Source organism: Myxocyprinus asiaticus, chromosome 39, assembly GCF_019703515.2.
Source record: "Myxocyprinus asiaticus isolate MX2 ecotype Aquarium Trade chromosome 39, UBuf_Myxa_2, whole genome shotgun sequence".
Taxonomy (NCBI): Eukaryota; Metazoa; Chordata; class Actinopteri; order Cypriniformes; family Catostomidae; genus Myxocyprinus; species Myxocyprinus asiaticus.
In genome coordinates, this window is record NC_059382.1 from 6,820,223 (window position 1) to 6,844,249 (window position 24,027).

Genomic DNA, 24,027 nt, shown 5'->3' on the forward strand with positions numbered 1-24,027 from the left:
GGGCAAAATTTGGGTTTTAGCACAACATTATCAAATAAATATCATCTAAAGCCAAGATTAATCCTTCAATGCCCAAAACTTCCCTACAAAGTCAAAATGCAGTACCTACTCTGAGGAATTCAACCATCCATTTGCGTTTGAGGTCTCTTTTTCTGAGTCACACAAACACACACTTTTTCCTACACACCTCTAATTCTCTAAGACACTTCCTAAATCTCTTTGGCCATACTGGCTTGTTTGAATTAGACACTGTAAGCTTGTTGACTGAAAAGCTTTCTTCTCTTCTTATCACTTATCACCATAAACATTCTCCCGGTCTTCATTTAAGGGGTTTCCTGTGCACAGAGCTGAAACCGCAGCTGGAGAGCTCTGCTTGATTGGACCAGCCAACCGTCTCATTGTCACACCTGTCCCTTACCATCCTGTATTTCCATTGTGTTCTGGCAACCTTATAGAATTACTGTGACTAACAACTGCATAATTTGCATGGCATGATGACAGCTGCATTCACCACTAACATGATCGAGGGCAAGTTGTATTTATTTTTCACTTTTTGTTTCATTCCCTCATTCACAAAACAATCACACTGCACAAAATAATTTTCTTACTCAGTATTTTTTTATGAACTATGACCAGTTTAGATATTTTTACTTGAAAACAAGACAATACATACTGGACTTTTTTTTTTTTTTTTTTGCAGTCATGGCTTTCCTTCATTCACAAAACACTCAGGTCTGTTTCCTTCAAGTATTCTGTGGTGGACCGGGGAGGGCCGGATTGAAGTCTTCCAGATAATTGTGTCAGATTTTGGGGCAGCCAAAAGCATCTTTCACAAGCGATCAGATAAACACCCAATTACCAGAGCTGAGATGCCACTGTCAGCTGGGCAAAGGAGTCGTCGAGAACCAAGATGACCTTCTCACCTGACACTCTACTATGGCAATGTATTCAGCCTGGGAAGACAGCTGAGAGTAATTATTCAATTATTTTGATTAATGAACAGACCCATTAAAGATAATGGAAGATTTATGTGTGGAACCTCCTCTTTCCGAATTGCAATGCACACGGATTGGTCCAATCAGTACCAAACAGACTAAAGTCTAAAAAATGTAATCAATTTTCACCAGTTTATCTTTGCAAACACCTATCCGTGAAATTTACGTGAACACGTCAATGTTTTTGCAAGTAAAAATGTATGTGCTCTTCATGATGTTTGGCTGCAGGTTTCCAGTGAAATGTTCAGCTTAGGGGTGCCAAAAACAAGAAAATTGGTGTCGTATTCAGACTTGGAGATAGCAATTTTTTTAAAACATACCTCCCTAACCTAAAACTTTTGCCTGAACCCAATCAATAGTGTTTTAAAATATAAATTAGATGTTTAAAAAAGACATCGTTACCAAATCAATGATTAAATCTAAACATTAGTGTTTTATAATGCAGTAGCGAAATGAAAAAGCAAATTTTCTGATCAACCACAGACTATATGACTCTGTATTGACATGTATCAGCTTGAGTTCATGGCTGGACTTGAACCGCGGTCCTCCGACTCTAAGTCCAACGCCCTATCAGGTGAGTAATACAAGCATTAAAATGTATTGTTTTTCAAAAGATGTGTTTGTGTATAATTGTGTGGATATCATAAAATAGCAGGTTCTGAGTAACAGAGAGAAAAATAAGTATTTATAAAGTCATAATCAGCCATTAAAGTCGTGATTTGAGTGAAACTGAATAAAAAACAAAGTTGTTGTAGCACCTCTAGTGTTTATGTCTCCTGGAAACTGCAGGGAATTGTACCTGGAGACACATCTAACAAGCTTTGCAAAAATCTATATATAGTCACATTTCCATAATGAGACCAGGTTGAATTTATGTACATGTATGCAACAAAAGTAGAGGTAAAATTTTAGTGTACGTAGAGAAACCAGATTTTGAAATTGGGATTTCCAGGCCCCGGAAATTCATGGAAATGAATTCACTCAAAAAAAAAAAAAAAAAAAAAAAAAAATGGAAATGGAAATTTCTAAAGTGAACTGATTTTTTTCTAGTTATGCTCAGCTCTAAAACATTTCATTGGCTAGAAATTGCTCTTTGCAAATAATTCAGAAATGTGTCATCACAGTCTGTGAAAAGGATCCATGTAGACTAACAAGACCAACAACATTGGCTCAACCAGTGGCTTGGATTTGGGGCAGATTATTTTTGTTCCACCAATGGCAGATGGGCGGAGTTTTTGGGAAACATGTTTGAAAACGCTAAACGTTTGATGATGTTAGTGGTGCAGAAAATCCTTGCTTCTCCTTTAAACTTTACTATATACAGTATACATATGGGCGATTCTCATGAAACCTTTCAAGACAATGTCCTGGTCCCATTTTACTTAATCTCAAAAGAAACAAATAAGAAATTATATTTTGCATATAGGGAATAAAGCCTAAATTTTCTTGTTATTAATATTTTTTTACATTAATATTTCTGGCATTTTAATATTACGCAATTATCGCAATAAGGTAATTATAATGTTCTTGTTTCCGCAAATTGACAAATATACATCATTTAAATTGTAACGTTTTTATACATCATAGTAGTACTCACTTGGTACTGCATTTTATAATTAATTGCACAACAGCATCATTTTAACTGTAATACATTAAAAAAAAAAAAAGAAAAAAAATGTGTTACAGAAACAAGACTCATCATTGAAACAATGAGAAAAGTAAAATGTCCAGACGGGTTATGGTAATGAGAATTTAGGGGTTAGTGCTTAAGTGTCCAGAAAAATGTTGTATTGTTTTGGGATTAAATATGACCAGAACATTTTATTGACAGGTTTTGTGAGAATTATCCATGGTTATATTGGCTACTGGTCATTATGCTCTCTAAATATCAGCATTGGTCATTGAGAAACCCATATCAATCAACCACTAGTCCAAAACCAGCCCTAAACTAGTCCTAAAATGCAAATTGCATGGAAAGTACAGCAGAGCAGAGCACTAAAAGAAAGACTGTCCATCATGACAAACCACATGTGTCCACATGGAAAATCAATACAAGAACTGTCTGAAGAAAAACGCTTCTCTTTTGGAGTTCTCGTCTGTTGTCTTTTGGTGTTTCTTTGTCTGTTGTAGTGGTGGGCGACTTGAACAAAGTCAACAACCATCCCAAACCTTCATGGACTGTTTTGAGGTTTGGCAGACACAAACTCATTTTCTTTACATACTGCTTTTATTCCAAACATGACATGACACCATTTCCACAGGAACTGATCTCCACACATCTCACGAGGGGCATCTGGCATGTTAAAGGTTGGGGTATAGCAGGTAAATTATTGCAGGAAAGTGTTCTGAGGGTTTTGAGAAATCCAATGCACTTCAAATTACCTCTGACAACACCCACTGTTCCTTTCAGCTTAATCTCTTGCCTTTCATCTTCCAATTTCTGCCTTTGTAGCTCCCTGGAACTCCGACCCAGACACTACGAGAGCTGGGGAGGGGAAAGAAAGAGGGATTGAGAAATGGAGAACAAAGAAAGAAATGGAAGAGATGGGCCAGGCGGGAGATAATGTGTTGTGGATGAAGAACACACTGGATTGCAATTGTTTCCACTAGAAAAAGCATCTTCTATTTCCTTTATAATTCAAACGGGATGGTGGAATAATGTTAGTTACGAAGCGAGGCAGGGAAACAGAGATGCACAATATAGTTATCATTATCTTTGTTCCACGCCGGCTTTTCCCTGAAGACCGCTGGCTTACTGTGAAGGTGGCTGGAGGTTCAATTTGCCTGACCGAGACCTTCTTCCTGGGGAATAATGCAATGCTCACACAGGAGCATGCAATGGCTGTGCAGCGTGCAAACCATAAAAAGGCAGAGTTTTCTAGATTTCCATCCAGTGTTTCCTACAGAATTCTCTTTTGCACAGTTCTCGGTTCAAGTAGGATATGAATGAAAGTTATGATGACTTGCGATTCAGTGAGGGAGACAGATGTTAATTCAGTAACCGCGGATTCAGTGAATCACTCATGAGTCTTTTTGACCAATTTATTAAAATAATTCGGACTAAACTGATCACGCTGTATCTTTGTTTGTGTGAAGCCAGCAAAGAAAATTGAGAGACGTATTGTCTTTGTTTTATTTTGCGGTACCTGGCCCTTTTGACAAATTTAATTCAAATCACACTGCAAGCTCTCAATTCGAATAAAATCAGCCTGATCTCATGAAAATTATGTGACTGTGGCGACATTTTTGCTAAATGATAATGCATGGTTCCACAAAAATATCACGGCAATTCCAAGGTGAAATATCCACTGTGTGACGCTAAAAGCATGACATTTTCTCCCAAAAAGATGAGGTTTTTAAGGTTAATGCTCACTCGAGCTTTAAATCAACAATACCCACCTCCCTACCCTATATATGCACAAACGAGCCATGTAAAACAATTTAGCAAAAATGTATGTATATTAATGATATTCTATGACTCCAGTTTGAATAAAATATGATTTCTTTGGTTGTGCCAATGTAGAATCAGCAGTGGCGCTACTGAATAGTTGTGCATGAAACACTAGTACCTCTGTATGCCTTCATATTCGCTCCTTGTTCATTGTACTCTATCTGGACGAAGCAGAAGCTGTCCCCTGGGACTACAGCCAAGACAGCGAGTAAACACATATTCAGCCATTGTTCATAATTTTCAGGCCGTTCAGCAAAACCTCAAGTGCTGTGTGCATTTCCAACACCAGTTCACCACTTCACCATTCATTAATTTGAAAGCATTGTGTTTGGAATGGGTATATTTAAACCATTCAGATGCATTTAATGTTGGAGCTGTGGCCTATTGGTAAGATAGTAACCATGAATTTGGCAAGTAAGACATGTTCGAACATCTTTTGTGGGTCCTGGAACAACATTCTCAACAATCAATCAGATTTTGTGGAAGGTGGGAAAGGACAGGGTTAGGCAGAAGACTAGAGTATACTTAGTTTTTCCACGTGCTGTTCTGGGTCGCGCCTGGTCGAGCGCTCAGCCGTTGAAAGTGTACACTGACCACCAACTCATATGGATGTGTTCTGATGACTGATTTGTGATACTCTTTTATCACAGTCAGTAGCTGGGTTTCCATCTCCGTATTTGTATGCGCATTTTGAGATATCACAAAAAACTGCAGGATGGAAACACTAAGATGCTAATTAAATCTCCAAAATGCACATAAAAAACTGAAATGCTTGCTTGAGGTTGATAAATCTTTTATTTGATAAGAAGAAATGTGCATAAACTATGATTGAAACACATCTACCGAATAAACTCCTATTGAATCTAAGGAATACAAGATGTGCATCAAAAAAGTAATGTAACTGAATAACTTCATAACTGGACTAACCAGTAGACCAATCGTCACATCTGAAATGTTGCTCTGGTCATCCTGAAATAACAGTGTCTATAAAATCCCAAGCCTGTAGGGCTGCAACGGTACACAAAATTCATGGTAGACTAAAGATGCCGATCCAAGATCCCTCTCTTGCGTGGCAAAATCATGGTGACCCTAGCAAATACTCTATCAACATTAATGCAATCAACATCGAGACATTGCACATGAAAGCCATAGCCCTAACATGTTCTAGCAATGGTGCAAATTAAAATAAAAGGTATCTAACTTTCTGACTAATTAATACAAGAAAAAAAAGTCTAGTCCTATTTACGAACTAGTCAGTTCACACATCAACTTTTAGTGTGCTGTACTGTAACATTCAAAATAAAAAGATTACCTAATACTTATTGCCATTAAAGCTCTAAAACATACCAGCAATGTTTGCTGCCTTCTACAGTATGGTTTAAAATTAGTTTAAGCATTTTTTTTTATCTCTGTCTTGTTGCTGTATTGTTTGTGCACTGGAAGCTCCTATCACCAAGACAAATTCCTTGTATGTGTAAGCATACTTGGCAATAAAGTTGATTCTGATAATTCTGATTCTGTTCAAATTAAACGTGTTCAACTGCTATAAATAAAAACATGGTAAAAAAAAAAAAATACCCAATTTTAGAAAAGAAAAAAAAAATCACTTTCATGGTTATGAGATTCATCAGTATGTCAAAAAAAATTACAAATGCTCTACCCAGAGCAAATTATAAAACTCTTAAACAAGACACTCACATTAAATTTCCATGCACACTCTCCAACAAGCCCTCTGAATAAATATCAAACTGTTCGAACAAACACAGTTTCATGCTCAAGCATACGGCCTTTCGATTATTGTAATCCGTTATCAGCATGTAAGGCCAGTGAAGCTTGCCGTGCGGCTCACAGTTGCATGGAGATGAGTTCGGAGGCGAGGGAGGGGGATGGGTTGCTGAATCATCCACTATAGCTAATCTTGTGGCAAATTTGCCCCTCAAAAGACTCCCGAACTGTTGAATAGACGTTTTTAGATAGCTGGCTTCATCATAAACAGACTGTTGGTATCCATTGCTGGAGCGCAGGTAACAGGAACACCATTCAGAATTGAATCAAGAATGCCCTTCAAAAACAAATGCAATTCTTGAATTTGCATTGAATTCAAATTGGGGTAGCAAACAGGATGTAGAATTGTAAGTGGAATTTAAGGAAGTAGAATTAAAATGGAATGAAATTCAAAGAAATTTTCATCATTTCATTTTTTAGTATTAATTGCCCATAAACATGTTATTATACAACATGTGGAGTGGTTCATTAAATCTAATAACTCCATTGCTAATAATCAACTTTTTTAAATGCCACCTACATAAATTTGTATGTAAAATATATTTGTCGTAGAGTAAAAAAAAAAAAAAAGAACATTTTAAATGTAAGGACCATTGCGGAAGAACACTATATAAGTCTTCAAAATGGAGCCAAATAACAAATAGCAGGCTTACAAGATGGAAGCCTTAAGTAGAACACCTAAGAAGTTATCTGGTTTGGTTCTTTATGTTGAATCAAAAGTTATGACTGTTTTTAAAGGAATATTTCACCCAAAAATTAAAATGCTGCCTTTATGTGCTTCTTGGAGAGTCAACATTTTGGCACCCATTCACTTGCATTGTATGGGCCAACAGAGCCATCATAATCATAATTTGTGTTCTGCAGAAGAAAGAGAGTCATACACATCTGAGGTATCATGAGGGTGAGTAAATGATGAGAGAATTTTCATTTTGGGGTGAACTGTCTTTTTAAAAAAGTTAACCAAGCACTCCCCCAATCTTCCACAGGTTAGTCAAATAGGTCAGCTAGCACCATCCCCAAACTCGCACCATTTGTTAAGCCAATTTTGCTGTGTCTGGCTGGACAGGATGCTCAAATAAACAGAGCAATGTTTTGATAGCACCACCGTGTTAAACATTTTCGGGGAAAACAACCTACAAATGACTTACTTATAGTTGTCTTTGCATATTAAAGAGAAAATATTTCTATAAAATTTTAACAAAATTATCCCACCTTAAATTCACAATTTTGCCCAACCCTAGCAGGTGAGTGAGAAAGGACTAGAAAAAGAAAGACTGGAGACTGAAAGGACATGGCTTTAACTGCAGACGTGAGGACAATCTCCTTAAGTGACTGCTTAGCTGTTTTTGCGGAGTCAATGTCATGTTTGTAATGGATGGGCCCCCTTTGGCTGCCTGCACGCAGCTCCGCCCTCGTAAAGATGACGGACAGGGTTTAAACATCCTGTGTTTATAGTGCATTAATATTTCTGCCACTTCATTACAATAAAAGGATTAACCTGCAGCTCTGCTTCGCAGAAACACCACACTGTCTCATCCTCTTAGTGTATATTACCTGCTGTCGGTCAGCGGGAGAGCACACACTAATCATGATGTGCACATGGACACAGGAACATAAGCACACACAAACTCCTTTGCATTCCCAAGCACGGGTTTTTACGCTCCACCAGGGCCGTGCAAAAAAAGATGGCTGAAGGGCAATGCACCATAAATCTTGTCATGCAACCTGACGAAGCGACAGGCCTCGCTTAAAAAAACCAAGGCCCATGATGTCAACCCAACTGAGAGCATAGGGTTCAAACCTGTGGAGATATTATTTAACTTTTTGGTAGTGTTTGCTAAGGTAAGCATCCCCATTATTTTTGCTCATACTTGAAGTTAAGGATCTAAAGATACTCCTAACCCAAACAGGGGTGTAGATTCTGGGGGGGGATGATGGGGAAGTAACCCCCCCCCCCCCCCAATAATCAAAACAAGCAAGTACAAGCAAGTTTATACCATGATCAATGGAAACATGTAAATGCTTCACACTGCAACAACCCCCCCCCCCCCCCACCAATGTTCAAGCAAAATCTACGCCCTTGAGACCAAATATTGAAAACTGGCATGTAACCTGTCCCGCAATGTTCATGCAATAGACAAATGCTATTACGTTACTTAGCGATGTGACTAACCATTTGTGCTTGCTGGATAATAAAACCGGTGAAAAAAATCATCTACACTTCCATTGATGGAGGACCAGAATATCATAGAGACTTGGGGGTGTGCTCTTTTGACTTTTGACAGTAAGCAACAGAACACCCTAATAACCTCATAAATAAAATCTATTTATCTTATTATTATTATTTTTCCAAGAGCCATTAAGCCTTCATTTAGTTGATAGTACACAAGTACGGGAGCATTGAATTGGGATGTAACGCAGGTCGGACTCAAACCCAGGTCCCAGTGAACCAACAGCTTTTTTTATGTTTGGAGCATTTGTGCTACCTACAAAACATTATTTAACTTTATCCACTCCACAATCCTCAGAGATGGAAATATGACTCATGAGCTGTTAACAGCCCAGCTCTCCCGAAAATGATTACAAACAGGATAAAACCACCAACCTCTGTGTATTTATAGCACACCCATCATTTATTCAAAAATTAGTGAAGCCTGGTTAACAAGACATGCCGGTATTCCTGGTGGAAAAGTTTGAGGGGAAATTATGTTGAAGACGTGATGACGCCTAAGTCTCTTATTAGTAGTGGGAGTGAAGCTACAGGCCAAGCCAAAATTAAGATACATTTTCTGCAACCACAACGGTGCACTCCTCGTCTACAGGAAGTAGATAGGCCTGGTCACCAAAGAGACTGAACGCAGTTATCCATCACTGCATCCACAGGATTGTTGAGAAATTAAAAGCTGATTATATCCTGGGGGGAGAAGAGGAGGACCGCGGGCCTCCTGGCCTGCAGGCTAAATTTGATGAATTAGTCCCAACTGTCTGCCAAGAAATGGGAGGGGAGGGGAACATGATGGAGTTAAGGGCCTTGCTCCATCAAGAAAGATGCTGTTGGAGAATTAATTCGACTAAAAGCTCCAGGAACAAGTTTGAGAGACATTTCGTGCCATTTCAAAAGTTTCAAGACTGACAGCAGAACATTTCTTGATGACTTTTGATTTACGGCTGTCAATTACATAAATAAAGAAATAACTGTGGTCCAAGATGAGGTATACAGTTGCCACAAAATGTATTTGACTGCTTAAACAACAGTTTAAAATGTATGAATTTCATTGCAAAAATAAATAAATAAATAAATAAAACCAAGTGGTTTTTGCAAACAAATAATGCTAGAGCTTCTATTTGAAATAACTAACATTTCTGAGCCATGTTTTCCATTTACTTTAACTAACTGGTTCCAATGTGATTTTTGGTGGATATATGAAGTTCACACTGGTGTCCTATGCTTCTTCATAAAAAAAGACACTTGGTTTGATATTTTGTAATCTAATGCAATGACATTCATTTTTAAAAGCTGAATTATTATAATTTTTTATATTTGTTTAGTTTTGTTTTCTTAACAGTGATTTTGTTGTAATAATTTATGTTATTCTGAATGTACCTTCTTTCTTCCGTCAAACACAAACGACGTTAAACAGTATGTTAGTCTCAGTCACCATTCACTTTCATTGCATCTTTTTCCATACAATGAAAGTGAATGGTGACTGATTCTGTCATTCTAACATGTCCTTTTGTGTTCCTGGGAAGAAAGTAAGTCATATTGGCTTGGAATGACAAGAAGGTGAGTAGCCTAACTGATGACAGAATTTTCATTTTTGGGTGAACTATCCCTTTATGTGTGCCTGAAATGTCCAAATCCATAAAATAAAAAATAAAAAGGCAAAACAGGAAACATTTGATTTGTTGCTATTGTTAATATAAAGAACCATAGCCGGATACATTGTGGGACTGACGACCTTGAAATGCTGCATTCACTGCAGTATACAGCCACGCTTATCTTGATGTAGGACACGTGCGTGATGCTTCTGCTGCGAGGAGCTTTTCCACATTATTGCTCAATTCAAAGGTGTCCACGCCGCTCAAGCAGGGAGCAGGCCTCATTTGAAAGCCACCCAAGCTCTATTTGCCCATTCTGATTGGATCAGCAGGAGAAAGAACAAAGAACACTCAGCTTTCAATTGTGTCTCTTTGTATGGCGGATGTCAGGAGTCCAGCGCACAAACAATAAAGCTTCTGCCACAGTCACTATACCAGTCATTATCCTGAGCAAGGATCGCTGGTTTTGCCCTACTGCAATCATAACTCTAATTAAGAGCAATGCTTTGTAAGCACGGAGGTTGTGCGATGTTAATTACCAGAGTACCACGCTGCAAACACATCCCTAAATGTCACTTGTCATTGTTCTGCGCTGGTACTTGTCACTGTCCCTGCCGTGAAAACACTCGGGACGTCTCTGCCATGCTAATGCTCATATAAGCATGGAATGTTATGATTTAAAACAGCCGATTGTCAAAAAAATGCTACGTTTAATTTGCATATACTGTATTATGAAGCTGGCTTGTTGACTTATAGTCATCATTGTTAATGCACAGTTTACCAGGAAAGAGTGTGACACTGGTATATGCATAGCTTACATTTGCACGTGTGTATTTATGAAGAATTGCAAGATTCTTTGGACCTACTGTAAAAATTGGTACCAAATTTTGATTCTAGAAAATTCCTCCAGCCTCATGTACCCCAGCAACAGAAAACTGCATTGTCCGAACATTTGAAATGTTCACAATAGGTGCAATGTGTTGAATAGAGTGCAATAGGCTGGAAGTAAACATCCTGTATTTTATTTTTTATTTTTTTTCAAAAGGGTAATTGGTAAAATATAAACTTATAAACCTTTACAGTGAGCTCCAAGGTTGTTAATCGATGGCAGATGCTTCTTCTGAAGCCGTAAGTCTGCATTATTTAAAGCCTTTTTGTGTGTGTTTGTGTGTGCTTTTTTATTTATTTATTTATTTATTTATTTATTTATTTATTTTATTCCCTTTTCTCCCAATTTGGAATGCCCAATTCCCACTACTTAGTAGGTCCTCGTGGTGGTGCGGTTACTCACCTCAATCCGAGTGGCGGAGGACACGTTTCAGTTGCCTCCGCTTCTGAGACCGTCAATCACATGGCTCGTTGTGCATGACAACGTGGAGACTCCGAATGTGGAGGCTCGTGCTACTCTCCGCGATCCACGCACAACTTACCACGTGCCCCAATGAGAGCGAGAACCCCTAATCGCGACCACGAGGAGGTTACCCCATGTGACTCTACCCTCCCTAGCAACCGGGCCTGGCTGGAGTCACTCGGCACACCCTAGATTCAAACTCGCGACTCCAGGGGTGATAGTCAGCGTCAGTACTCGCTGAGCTACCCAGGCCCCTGTGTGTGTGTGTTTTTAATAGCAGAATCCATGGTGAAGAACTACACCACCTCCCAATCAGACAATTGCGGCAAAGAGCACCAAAAGAGCTCTGCAGCGACCGCCTACTTCCATGATGTACTGTGGATGACGCGGCCTCCCTACACTCCCAAAATATTTATATACAGTATTTGTATGTTTCTGAATATTTTGCTATAAATATATTGTTTCTATACTTGTAATCAACAACTTTAAATCACTGCACATCGTTTTTAATTTGATTGCACCATTTACAAAGGATTGGTTTTGTAGTTCTTTCCCTCAGTAGCAGGGCTGGCGCTGGGCAAATTGATGCCCTACGTACAGCTCCGGGGTCATTGGACGTGGGGGGATTGGTGTTTGGTGTGAGTGTGAGTTGCGTGGCACGGTGCAAAATTTGCAAGGCGCAAGTGCGAGCGTGAGGCAATGTTCCGCGACTGCTACCGAGTCCTTGAATAACGTACAGTATAACGTGCGAGTAAGTGCAGCCGGTGGAGTTTCTGGTGCCCTTTCTAGGGGAAGATGGTGCCCCCCTAGGGAGTTGGTGCCCTACGCAGACTGTGTAATATGCGTATAGGGTGCGGCAGTACTGCTCATTAGAGACAGTACGTCTCGTAATTTCTTGTAAGGTAGAGTCTTGTAACTTTGTCTTTTTGTCAGATTTCTAAATACTTTTTTGCTTCAAATCAAAGTTTGTAATGTTGTGGTTCACCTCGGAGCTGGTCGGTTTGGTTCATGGCTTAAAACTTTTTTTAAGTGCTTTATGAAATCCCTATGGAAAAATAAAATGGAAAATAGTTCCGGAACCAAGTCATACAGGTTTGGAAATGACATAACGGTGAGTAAATGGTGACAGAATTTGTATTGCTAAGTGAACTGTGCCCTAATAGATGCTTCCATGCATCTACAATCTTTGGTTGACAGTAAATATTGCTTGATTTCTAGAGCTGAACCTCGCGCCTCGACTGCGGAACAATTATTTAATCCTGTGGGAAATATCACTCACAACTCAATAATTAAACATAGGTATTGTACATACGCCATAATTACCAGACAGACTGATTTGCTAATCTCTTCAAATGGATTCACAGTGTTATTAACAAATAAATGCCACTGCACTATAAGTATCAGTATCAGAATCACACAAGCTTAATTAAAGCTAATGCATTTTAACAACACCAGATTTTCAGATAACAACACTCATAATCTTCAGCTTATTAGAAAGCTGGTGTACAGTTGACAAACTTTTAAGATTTTAGTTTGATTTTTGGTGGAGAAAAAAAATGTCCCTCACCAAACTGAATTGCAAAAATAAAAAGGGGGGAATTCACTTGCATATAGCTTGAACCATCTCAACAGCCCTTTCCCAAATTAAACATTTCCTAAAAGATCAAGTGTTGTGTCCTCTTTAAAAAAAAAAAAAACCTGAGAGATGACAGGAGTACTTGCCATTCTAGTCTCTCACGTAATCGTTTCTGACGAGCAATAATACAAAGGAAAACAAACAGCTTGATTTGCATATCTGCGTTTATAAACAAAGCCCGCAGTCACACCTGAAATCTCGCTATTTTGCTCCAAGGGCAACATTAACTTTCCGTTGCCGTTCTCTGATGCTATATTATCATAAATTGGCTTATTAGTTGCAGGTTATTGAGCCAAGATAGTGTAACTCGACGCATTTGTGTGGGAAATGAATCATGTCTTAATGTGCTCTCTAAATTCGAAGATTAATCAGAGGAGACCGTCTGTAGATGTGACTGCATTTTTGAGAAGGCAGAGAGAAGCCGAACTCTAAAAATAAAAATGCAGTGGAGAATGCAAGAGGACGGTAAAATGTAGATTTCAAGTATTTCTCTATATTTAAATTATTTGTATCAAATGCTGGGCTTTGGTATGCCTGTGAGAGTTTTAAAAATCAAAATCAAAGGGTTTTTGACAAGGGCAGCGCTATGGGTAAGCTAGCGGGGTTTAAACCCTGAATGTTTTCCTTAAAGCCCCGAATGTTTTTATCATCTGTAGTGATGCAAAATGTACCAATTCAGTACTCAATTCAGTACACACACGCTGTCTTGTTGGGCGGCTGCTTTCCAGCACTCATGCAAAGTGTGCACATGCAGAAGCGCTCATGACTCGTGACTGCGGTTGTGTCAATAGAGTCTGAATGGTCAAAATGCCTGTCTTGGTGAAATATTAGAAACTGTGCTTAGAGTTGGTCCATCCAGATGCAGTAAGTACTAAATATTTATATATATCCTCGAAATCATTGAGTAATATATATACAAATGTGCTCGAGGGATTTGCAAACTTAAAGTCATGAGCCAGGACATTTGCATTTAAAAATTTTTTTTTTTTTTGCAAAACTCTTTTATTAAGACATGATGCAATGAACCTCACAAACTTTGCTAAATCTAACAATAATAATTTTTTTCATAAGCACCTATTTTTGCATATTAACAGTCTGCTAACTTCTAAACTACCTTACTACGGAAAGCCAAAAGAGACAAAAACAATTATACAGTATATAATTTTTTTTTTTTTTTTTTTTTTAAATCACATTTAAAGGTGCATAGTGTTAAAAACATGCAAGTTCTGATCTTTGAGCAGATTTGAATCTGAGACTAAAGTTAGTGGGACCTCTTGGTTTCAATAATATTTAAAGACTTGCTCTGTAAATAACACCTCCCATTTGTAACATTAAAAAAAAAATTGTATAAAGTGTTTTGTACTTCGATATTTCATCAAAAGATGGTCCCATATGTATCCACAGAACCTTGAACTGCACATGGTTATTGATAACAAACAGGTCACAAAATAGGGCCCGAAACTATAAAAATCCTGGACGAGCCCCCAAATGTTATGTGTTTTTTGTTTTTGTTTTTTTATTATTTTTTTTGTTTGTTTGTTTTTTTTTTTAAAAACCCTGAAGAGGTTTTAAAATATTATGTGAGCCACTTAGTTATGGAGCTAAATAAAAGACAAAAAGATTTTAACTAAACATGTGGCATTTAACAAAATTTAATTGTTTTTGTGGCGTATTTTAGAATTTTTTAGAGGTGAAATAAGCTGTAAATATTCAGATAATAAAATAAAACAAGCGAGCACAAACGATGGAGACAGGTGAGAGTGACTGACATGGGGTGTAGCTTGCGCGACCACGCGGCTCCCAAAAGCTATCTTGTTGAATAAAGAAAGGTAAACGAGCACAAATCAAGCACAAAAGAACGGCACCGGTTTGAAGCAATTTGGACGACAGGTAGAGCGTGACGGCTCTGCTCCCAAAAAGTTTCTTGCTATATCTAAGAAAGGGAAATAGTTACAGTGTTTATTTTAAAGGCACAAATCAGCACAAACGAATGGTATAATTTTGGTAATGATTTAATTATATGGGGTGCCAACTTCACAGAGGTCAGAAACCTGTAGTGAGCAATTCCACGAAAATGTCAACCATGTAAAAATAAAGATTTAAGTAAAATAAAGTTCCAAAACCTCTTTTAAATTGTTCATTTAGATATATATTTTACTGTATTATAGTGCTATAATGGATTTTTGTTTTTTTTAAGGAAACTGCATTGTTTATACACCTCTTATGAACATTTTCAAACAGCTATATTTTATAATTGCAAAAGAGGAATTGAAGGACTACTTATTTTCACTTTATATTAACAATAATCAATTTCCAGAGAGATAAGGAATTATCTGAAAAATATGCACACTTTGTCATAACAGCAGCTTTTATTTTACATTATAAGAGCCACATTTATGATATTGTTGTGTTTCAGAACTGTGTCACGTCTGTAATGTTATAGAGGTTAAGATTATATCACTAAAACAATTTTCATTCATATAAGTTGATACTTTCTGTACAAAGCTAACTTATGTTAATATGCTGATGTTGAGTATAATGAACAAATGGTCTCCCTTCTATACTTTAAACACTCGGACGTGACAGACGTGACCGTTATGGGTGCTTCATATCAAATCATATGTATGTCAACAAGAGAATCACAACCATCAGCGCTCCTTCTTTTACTATGATTATTCTGACAGAACTATGAACTATTGCTTTGGTCTGTAACTTATTTCAAGCTACTGCATTTATAGCTAGCATTTGAGAAGGGACCATTTTGACAAACTTTGCGATTTGAACTGTAATATGATAAAAATAATTGCTGCGCTACTCTGCATTTTCCGATTTTACTCCCGCCAGGGTGCCAACTCGCTCGCGCAGCGTTTTCTTAAATGGTCAATTCAGACTATATATTTAAAAATGGAGCCCATAGCAGCTTTGTATTTGTGCAAGGCCATTTTGCAATTTTAATCTTATTTAAATCCATCATGCAGCCTTGATAGTTCTATCATAAAGATGTTTCAGGGTGTGTTCACACTTGTAGTTCGGTTCTCTTGGTCCGGACCAAAAAAGAAAATGATACATTTAGTCCTGGTTCGCTTAGCGTTCACACTTGCATTTTTAACACCGAGCCTAAAGATACAAAACAGAAGGCATAAGGATAAGGTCACAACCTGATTGGACAGCTTTTATGACATATATTTTGAGACGGAACTTGCCGAACATCCAAAACAATGCTGGCTGCTGGGCTAAATGTGCTCGTTGGACCCATTTTCCCTTAACCAATTACTGAACATTTTGAACACTTGAGCATTTTTCTGCGTTTTTTCCAGTATACTGAATACACTCGTCGGAACAAATGTTAATAAGGAACTATACTTCCTCATTGCTCCATGTTTGCCCTCTGCTCATTTTGTTTTGCGTACACCGCTCTTACCGCTCTTTCTATGTTATCAAATCACGTGATTTTTAGGGTTGCATCTTTTGACATCACATCCTGTTATTGGTCCATTTAGACATCTTTGGTCCATGCTGCGTTCATATATCAATCGAACCGCACCAGAGATCGTTTGGAAGCGGACCGAGACCCACTATTCAGGTGGTCTCGGTCCGCTTGTTTGGTGTGTACCAAGGTTTGGATGGCAGCGTTCACACTTGTTCAAATGAACCGCACTAACATAGTAATCGCACCAGAGTTCGTTTTAATCTAACTAAACCTGCCAAGTGTGAACACCCTCAGAGATCAAAGTTACAAGTTTTAGGGTTTTGATTTCCCCCTCATCAAGTAAGTGCTGCTTTCACAACTGTCACGTCAGTCACGATGGGTATTCCTCATTTACGTGAACCTTTTCAGTCTAATTACTCTATCTGTAGGTGTCTATGATAATTAATTGAAATGGTTCGATATAATGGCTACTGGTCATGGGTAGGCGTACTTGATTTGTTAAATTTTACATTTTCACTGCAAATGCTGAAATTGCCATTTTAGCTCTGTGATTGGCCAAAATGCTCAGTTCGACTTCTCTGAAACCCTCTAATTTTCCCTGTGGAACCCGGACGTTTGACCTCTGGCCTACTTTCTGTAAGATCTGAATTACTGCGTTCTGAATTTTAGAATTCTATATTAAATTTTCAAATATTGAATTTCTTCAGATGTAATTTTATAATCTGAATATTTACAGCTAATTTCACCTCTAAAAAATTCAGAACACAAAATCTGCTGTTTAAAAATACAAATCTATAAAATACGCCACAAAAACAATCTAATTTTGTTAAATGCCACATGTATAAAATTCAAATTTACGAAATTACAATTCAAATATTTTTGTCATTTATATAGCTCTATACTTTCACTACCATTCAAAAGTTTAGGGTCACTTACTCATTCTTTATTTATTTTTATTTTTTTATTTTTTATTTTTTATTAAATTAATTTAATTAAAATTTTTTCACATTTTAGAATAATAGTAAAGTCATCACAACTATGGAATAATAGAAATGGATATTTGGGAATTATGTTGTGACAAAAAATCAAAAATAAATCAAAACTGTTATATTTTAGCATCTTCAAAGTGGCCTTTGCCTAGATTTTGCAGAAATTTACTCATTTGAATTGCAAATGAGCTTTGAACTGCATTTTCTCAACCAACTTCTTGAGGTATCACCCTGGGATGTTTTTTTAAGCAGTATTGAAGGAGTTCCCATCTATGTTGGGCACTTAGTGGCTGCTTTTCTTAATTATTCATTCCAAGTCATCCATTTCAAAAACTTTTTTTTTTTTAAATACAATTTTAGTTTTGTAATGAAATAAATTAATATGGTGGCACAATTATATTTTTGTCTACAAAACTAATTTCAAACATTTAAGCATACGCCTTCAGATCAACATTTTTTAAGATCATGAGAAACATTTCAGTCAAGTGACCCCAAACTTTTGAACGGTAGTGTGTGTATATATATATATATATATATATATATATACATATACACTGTATACACACACACACACACACACAGTATATACGTTACCAAACTCAACATGTCTAAATACAGTTTACATTTATTTTTGTTTTTGAATTATTTTGATATTTTCTAGCAATAAACAATAAATAAGCAAAAATTAAATAGACAAAAAGTATTCAATTAAAAATACAAATAAATAATTTATAAAATTAAATGATAGGGTGGCAAATTTAACCTAAACTATCTTCTATCACTCAGTAGGGGCTACTTATTTTGGGATCAAAATGTTTATTTGTAGTCATTAATACATTTCTATTTCCAATCAATCTAATATTTCTCACAAATAAATAAATAAATACAAATAAAAACATAGGATTTGTTCTGTTAATGCTTCGTAAAAACGAATAGGAATACAAAGTGTACCCTTTTCATGAAAAAAAAAAACAATAACGAGTGCTATAAGTTGTATCAAAATGAGTGTAAGGTACACTGCCTGGGTCTGGGTCCCAAGGCAGGTCCAAAAATAGCCATTTCAGTATGGAAGAAGAGCAGTATGGGAGCAGAGGTCAAGGGTATTTGAGCCAACTCGCACACTTTTTCCTCTCTTTGAGACTATTTGTTGTACATAATTCATGTCTAGAGAGAATCTATAGAAGGCTTGGAATGAAATTGAGCGCTGTATGACTGTAGTGACTCTGTGAGTGTGTGACTTTCTTAATGCACATTCCTGGTCCCACCCAACATTTTTTCCTTTGTGAATTTCCTGTTTCAATTCATCTGATAACTAAAGTAAAATGAGTTGCTAACAATACAGTGTTTCACATTGACTTAATGAATAACTAATTAAAAAACAATGTTTCTACAAAAACTTCACCATAACACAATTCAGTCTGTAACCTTAGAGTATTAAACCGAATTAGTGTAAAATGAATGAAACACTCAATTTTGAAACACAATTACATCACTCCAGATCAATACACTTTCAGACCTTCTTTATGTTATTCCTGTTGCTGATGTTAATATTAGGAGTTTTGAGGGGGCCTGGGTAGCTCAGCGAGTAAAGACACTGACTAACACCCCTGGAGTCACGAGTTGAAATCCAGGGCTTGCTGAGTGACTGCAGCCAGGTCTCCTAAGCAACCAAATTGGCCCGGTTGCTAGGGAGGGTAGAGTCACATGGGGTAACCTCCTCAAGGTGCTATAATGTGGTTCTCACTCTCAGTGGGGTGCGTGGGGAGTTGTGCGTGGATGCCGCAGAGAATAGCGTGAAGCCTCCACACATGCTATGTCTCCGCGGTAATGCGCTCAACAAGCCATGTGATAAGATGCGTGGATTGACAGTCTCAGATGCAGAGGCAACTGAGATTCATCCTCCGCCACCCAGATTGAGGTGAGTCACTACGCCACCACGATGACTTAGAGCGCACTGGGAACTGGGCATTCCAAATTGGGGAGAAAAGGGGAGAAAACAAAAATAAATAAAAAATAAATACATATTAGGACTTTTTGTCTCACATACAGTAGCAATTTTAACAACCCTTAAAATGCTTCAAAAGCAACACTGCTGTCCTTCAGAAAGGATCTCCATCTGCAGAACAAAATGGGACATAAAAAAATTAGTTCAATGGTTTTTATGAGTTTTTGTCTTTATTTATCTCTAATAACAAGACAAAAATAACAAATACAAGATATGAAATTACCCATAGTGTTGCAGAAATACATTCTATAACCTTAATTGTTCACATGTCTCTCTGTGTCCACTTTTGATGAGTGTATTTTATGTGTCCAGGGGCAGTGTCCTGCTTAATGTTCCAAAAGGTTATTTCTCTTTTGCTTTCAATTACAAGGGCACAGCAGCAACCCAACTCTTGCCTCAACAAGCTGCAACACACACACATTTCTGTCTCCTACAGCTTGATATAGACAGATATTCCTCTCTGTTGAGTCAGAATCTACATTAGGTCATTTCAATAAGAGCTGAGGCCCCTAGGTATTGGTAAGGTGCCAGCTGGAGGTAGACAGGCCTCAGTCATTCGTCTTAGTTTGACTGTGACTCGCCGGCATGCAAGCAGACGGATGGGGAGCCGGTTTAGCCAATCTCAGTTGTGTTTGTTATAATACTACATTAAGGGGCCTAATAGAGCATGTCAGGAAATACTGAAAGCATCACTGGAGGCGGAGAGCATTGCTAAAGTATGTTGTGGATGAAAGGAATCTTTTATTTTGAAGAATGTAGGGGAGGGGTTGACAATGATGGCTTCAAGGTGAATGTTGACCTACACGACCTGAGCGCTATGACCAAAATGACCATGGCATGAGTAATTTTATATAACGGTATGGTATATGTCATAATATAGTTATTATTGCAATGACTTTCTTTCGTGGAACACAAAAGGAAATAGAACGATAGACTCATTCACCACTCATTTTCAGTACAGAAAAAAGAATCAATGAAAGTGACTGACACACTTTTAGTTGTTTACCCTCAGGTTTGGGAAATGAGAAAACTATTTTTTTTTTTTTATGTTTTTTTTTTTTTAATACCATAACAGGATGGTTTTAATGACTTTCAGTTCAGTTAATGGTTCTTGAACGTGCAGTCTTCCGCCGATGCGAAATGAACGCAAAAATGTGCAAAAATAATCTGACTGTTTCCTGCACTATCATTGCACAGCAACACTTTTGAATCACCAGCGGAAATCAGCTTTTGAATCAGCTTTTGAATCAGCAGCGTGAAACATACAGCACGACCAGTCTAGTCCAATTCCTGTGACTCTTAAGTGGCGATTCTCTTGAATCTACAGTGTGAAACATTCAGTGCGAGCAGTGTAGTCCAATTCCTGAATGAATGACTCTTATGAGCCGATTCTTTTGAATCTAAAACGTGAAACATCCAGTGCATCCAGTGCAACCAGTGTAGCCTGATTCCCCCACAAACGACTCGTACGAGGTGGTTCTTTTGAATCTACAGTGTGAAACATACAGCACGACCAGTGTACTCCAATTCCCAAACAAATGACTCTTATGAGCCGGTTTTTGAATATGAAACATGAAACATGCAGTGTGACCAGTGTAGCCCGATTCCTGAACAAATTACTCTTTTATGAGGCATTTTTTTAACCTACAGTGTAAAACACACAGAACAACTACTGTACCCCGATTCTTGAACAAATGACTCTTATGAGGCGGTTCTCTTAAAATCTACAGTGCAAAACATACAGAGCGACCAATGTAGCCTGATTCCCGAATAAATTATTCTTATGAGTCCGATCATTTGAATCTACAGCACTAAACATACAGAACATACCAATGTAATCCGAATTCTGAACGAATGACTCTTAAGAACTGTTTCTTTTGAATCTGAAATCTGAAATATTAAGTGTGACCAGTGTAGCCCGATTCCCAAACAGATGACTCTTATGAGGCGGTTCTTTTGAACCCGCAGTGGGAATTAGGGTAGCCTGATTCCCGAACAAATGTCTTTTATGAGCCAGTTGAATCTATATACAGCGTGAAACATATAGTGTGACAAGTGTAGCCTGATTCCCAAACAAATGTCTTTTATGAGCCAGTTGAATCTATATACAGCGTGAAACATATAGTGTGACAAGTGTAGCCTGATTCCTGAACAAATGACTCATGTAAGCTGATTCTTTTAAATCTAGTGTGAAACATACAGCACAACCAGTGTAGCCCGATTCCAGTTCATGGAGTTCCAGTGATGTATCATTTGAAGGGATAGTTAACCCCCAAAATTAAAACACATTTTTTATCATTTACTCTCCCTCATCTTGTTCCAAACCCATATGACCTTCTTTCTTCCATGGAACACAAAGGAAGATGTAAGGCAGAATTTTAGTGACCGGCAGCCTCAGTCATCATTTACTTTCATAGTGTTAAAAAAGGATGCAATGAAAGTGAATAGTGACTGAAGCTAACATTCTGCCTTTTTGTGTTCCAAGGATAAAAGAATGTACATGTTTGGAACAACAAGAGGGAGAATAAATAAGAGAATTTTAATTTTAGGGGTGAACTATCTGTATATAACTGGAACTCCATGAACTCATCCAGGCTATGAAAGAGCAACCCCTGAGCAATACAGTTTCCTCTGGGTCTGCCTAGAATGTTTACAGAGGTGTCGCTCAAAAACATAGATCTGTCTCAGGGGAGGCTGACCAGCAGTAAAATAATAACGTCCCTGCCGGAGTCTGCCGGGATAGGTCGGGTGATGTATACCAGGGGTAATTACAGACAAATGGCAGGATGGTCCCATCAACTCCAGAGACAGAGGGAGGGCATTAAAACCAACCATTAACAAACAGAAATTGCTGCCTGTCCAGAACCCCAGGGCAAGGCACTATTTGTCAGACAGCACAACATTCATTATAATGACAAATTTTGAGTAGGAACTGTCATTTGTTGTGTCATTACATGAGATTCTACGATTCGCTGCAGTTTCCTGTTGAAATGAACACTAGAGGTACTACAACAACTGTGTGTTTTAATCATTGTCACACAAATCTTAATTTTCACTCTATTGCTCATTCCCCGCTATGTTATGATATCAAAGCTTTTAATTTAACGCATGATTTGAAAAATGAAACATTTTAACACTTGTATTACAGGTTCACCTACATATACACACTTATTCCTAAGTTATCAGCTTACTTGGCAGCTCACCTAATAGAGCGCTGGGCTTAACGGCCACAGTTCGAGTTCAGCCAAAGACGCACGAAAGTGAAAGTGGCTTAGAAACGACACAAAATGATGTGGTTGCTTCAGTTAATGTGTGTTTTCTTTTTTTTTTTTTTTTTCGAATTTGCATTTTAAAACACTATAGGATAAGGTTAGGTGTTGGTTAGGGTAAGGATGTCTGTTTTGTTAAACTCTCATTTATCTTTTCGGACACAGTTGGCAGGGCTCAACGCTAATAATTTTTTCCACTGGCCTGGTTGGGTCAGTGCTTCCAAAATTTCCACTGGCCCCAACACAAAAATGACAGGCATGTGTATAACGGGGTTTAACAAAGTTTATTATGTTTCATTTGGCACTTCATCACAAAAGGCTAAGTAATGAGAGAAAAATGTGGGGGTTTCGTGCACTGTGAACACGGAATGTGTGGGGACACTTAAAATGTTGCGCAAGACATGCAATCCCGCTACGAAATTCATTAAGTGGGTTTTTTCCAGCTGCTGCTAAAAGAGCGAGTATAGTTCTAGGAGAGTGCGCTCTCTGTCTGCATGCTCTTGTGCGTGCATGTGACTGTCTTGGTTAATCACGCTCGCTCGTCGGTTAGAAGGCTTTGTTAGCTCCGCGTAATTTTTGTGCTATCTCGTTTGTTGTTTGCGTGCACTAATGTTATAAATGCAGCACTGGCCCGATCGGGCAAGTGACAGTTCTAGCAACTAGCCCGAATCTCTCTCACAATGGCCCCGGGCCACTGGGCAGTCCTTATTGTGGAGCACTGCTATTGGTTAGGTTTAAGGTAAAGTTTTAGTTTAGGGAGGTATGTTTCATGAAACAATCTAAAATTCACCTTAAAAACCTTGTCTGATTACAACCTCATTTCGCTCAGTTTTGGAGCCCCCCGCTGGACATTTCACTTGAAAACTGCAGCCAAAAGTGTAATGAAACACATAATTTCAGTTTTGCAAAACGTTGCAATGCTCACGTAAATTTCATGAGACCAGGCTGCATTTACAGTACTAAATCTCATAATATTCTAGTGATTATTATCGGTTTACTAAAGGTTCCAAAGTGAAATGCCCACTGTGAGATGCTAAACACATATAAAGTTCTCCCAAAGAGATAAGATTTTTAAGGTTAATGCTCTTTTGAGTTTAAAATCAACAAAACCGACCTCCCTACCCTTAACCTTTAAACCTAAACCTAACTGATAGCGTCATACAAGCAAATATGAGATGAAAAACACAATTGCTGACGCAACTGTCAATTTTTATCACTTTCCTGACACTTTCGGCTCAAGTGCTCTTCAGGACTCAAGTCCTTTGATCCAAAGCGCAAGGCTACATCAGTTGAGCTA

The 24,027-nt window shown here is 37.9% G+C and overlaps 1 protein-coding gene across 1 annotated transcript in view; it reads right to left on the minus strand.

Annotated features, from left to right (window-relative positions):
- Positions 1–24,027, minus strand: part of LOC127429840 (roundabout homolog 1-like) — a 353,547-nt gene that overhangs the window by 316,072 nt on the left and 13,448 nt on the right. The window lies entirely within an intron of this gene.